The sequence below is a fragment of the Eriocheir sinensis genome, chromosome 60, assembly GCF_024679095.1.
Source record: "Eriocheir sinensis breed Jianghai 21 chromosome 60, ASM2467909v1, whole genome shotgun sequence".
NCBI classification, from domain to species: Eukaryota; Metazoa; Arthropoda; class Malacostraca; order Decapoda; family Varunidae; genus Eriocheir; species Eriocheir sinensis.
In genome coordinates, this window is record NC_066568.1 from 11,475,734 (window position 1) to 11,478,354 (window position 2,621).

Consider the following 2,621-nt stretch of genomic DNA (forward strand, 5'->3'; position numbering starts at 1 on the left):
GTTGCCGACGCGCCCTTTGCCAGGGGTATTATGGCAAGGCTTTGACCTCGCCCTCGCTGCTGCCATGGCCCGGTGCGTGCTGTGTGGGTCAGGGCGTGGGCCAGGACCCGGGGCGTGATCTCAGGGCAGTCATGCAAGCCGGGGTAGTGAATAAACGGAGGACTGGATCAATAGTGTATGCCAAACACATTTCGCATGATCACGAACCCACCCATACTCTCTCTCTCTCTCTCTCTCTCTCTCTCTCTCTCTCTCTCTCTTACATCTTTACCGTGCCTCGCCTACATCATAGTTAACGAGTAACAGTAATATTACATCACAAACTTTTCCCTGCCAGCAGAATGTCCGCCAGTGTTGGTCTGGCGCCGAGCCCCGCCCAATGCACCTGTGACGTCACACCCCTCCCTCATCCTGCCACCCCTGCCCCGCCCCGCCCGCCCCCGTCACCCTGCCGTCACCGAACCCCGCCCCGCCCCTATCTCTTGAGCATAGCAATATAAAGTAGACATAGTTTTTAATAATATTTTTTACTGTGAACTGAAGATCATTTTATGCTTATCTTCAATAAAACTCTATCACCCTAGGAGTATGTATGGCTGTATAGGGCATGTATACCCAATTACTCTCCTTATTGCCCTTTGCAGTGTCAGATTACCGCCGAGGCCCACACGTTTCAGAAGGTTTTCGTGGTTATGCTGGGGCTTTTACGGGTAGTTTAATGACCCTGGTGACAGTTTGACAAGGCTTCTGTGCCCTGAAGGCGAAAAAACACTCATGAGAACCCGATGACTCTCCTTATCGCCCTTTGCAGTGTTCGAGACTACTGCAGAAGCCCACACGTTTGACAAGGCTTTCGTAGATGTGCTAGGGCTTTCAATGGTAGTTTAATGACCCTGGTGGTAGTTTGACAAGGCTTCTGTGGCTTGAAGGTAGCTAGTATTCTCCAAGGTGAACTCAACAGATTATATGACTGGGCGGATAAATGGCAGATGGAGTTCAATGTAGGGAAGTGCAGTATTCTGAGTGTAGGTAGGAACAACCCCTCACATAACTATTGCTTAAATGACACTCTCATAAGTAGGTCTGGGTGCGAGAGGGATTTAGGGGTCTTAGTGAGCTCTGATCTCCGTCCAAGGGCACAATGCATTCAAGCTAGAAATCGAGCTAATAGGGTACTGGGATTTATTTCAAGGAGCGTAAGCAACAGAAGCCCCGAAGTCTTCCTCAAACTATATTTAGCATTAGTTAGACCTCATCTTGACTATGCGGTTCAGTTCTGGTCACCCTACTATAGAATGGATATCAGTATGTTAGAATCGGTGCAGAGGAGGATGACTAAGATGATTCAGGGGTTGAGAAACTTGCCATACGAGGAAAGACTCAAACAGTTAAACTTGCATTCTCTAGAAAGGCGAAGGGTGCGTGGAGACATGATCGAGGTTTATAAATGGATGAAGGGCTTTAATAAGGGAGACATTCATAAGGTTTTGTTGGTAAGAGAACCGGGTAGGACACGAAGTAACGGGTTTAAACTGGATAAATTCAGATTCAACAGGGACATAGGCAAAAATTGGTTTACTAATAGGGTGGTGGATGAGTGGAATAGGCTTAGCAGTCATGTGGTGAGTGCCAATACAATTGTCACATTAAAAAACAGACTAGATAAATTCATGGACAGCGATATTAGGTGGGGTTAGATACACGGGAGCTTAGGGTCAAGTTCTTATGTTCTTAAACTCATGAGAACCCGATTACAGTACTCTCCTTTCCGCCCTTTACAAAGCGTCTGAGGTTACTGCAGAAGCCCACACGTTTGACAAGGCTTTCGTAGATGTGCTGGGGCTTTCAATGGTAGTTTAATGACCCTGGTGATAGTTTAACAAGGCTTCTGTACCCTGAAGGCGAAAAAACACTCATGAGAGCCTGATTGATCTCCTTTCCGGCCATTTCAAAGCGTCTGAGGTTACCGCCGAAGCCCACACGTTTGACAAGGCTTTCGTAGATGTCCTGGGGCTTTCACTGGTAGTTTAATGACCCTGTTGATAGTTTGACAAGGCTTCTGTACCGTGAAGGCGAAAAAACACTAGCAACGTTTTGGAGTCTTCTGATTAATGTAAAATCACTTAGGTTTAAGGACAGACCACCAAGTCTGGACCATGGGGTCTGTGTGGTCTGATTTTCTATGTAAATCTATGTAAAGGTTGGAACAATTAGTTTTGAGGTACAACAATGAGTTTTCCTGTTCCAACGTCCACCTTCCCTTATTAAACATTTCAAAGCCATTATTTACACGGTTTTAGGTTTAATAAAAGAGAAAAAGCGATATAATGACCCGTTTATACAGGAAGAAACGTTGTAAGTGTAACCTATAAGATCTAATTAATACGTGATTCATTCCCCTTCCTCCCTTTATCTCTCTCTCCCTCTCTCCATGCTTCACTTAAGGGAGACTAAGTGTATTAAGAACTCCCTGAAGCCATTATTCCCACATATAAGCTCATTATATCATATTGTAAACCCGTCCTGAAGGGTGATAGAATTTTACACTTTCTGCAGTTTCGTTCGCAAAGTGTCAAGACTTAGACCTAAAGTACAGCAAGAGCAAGAGCAGCAGTGGTGTC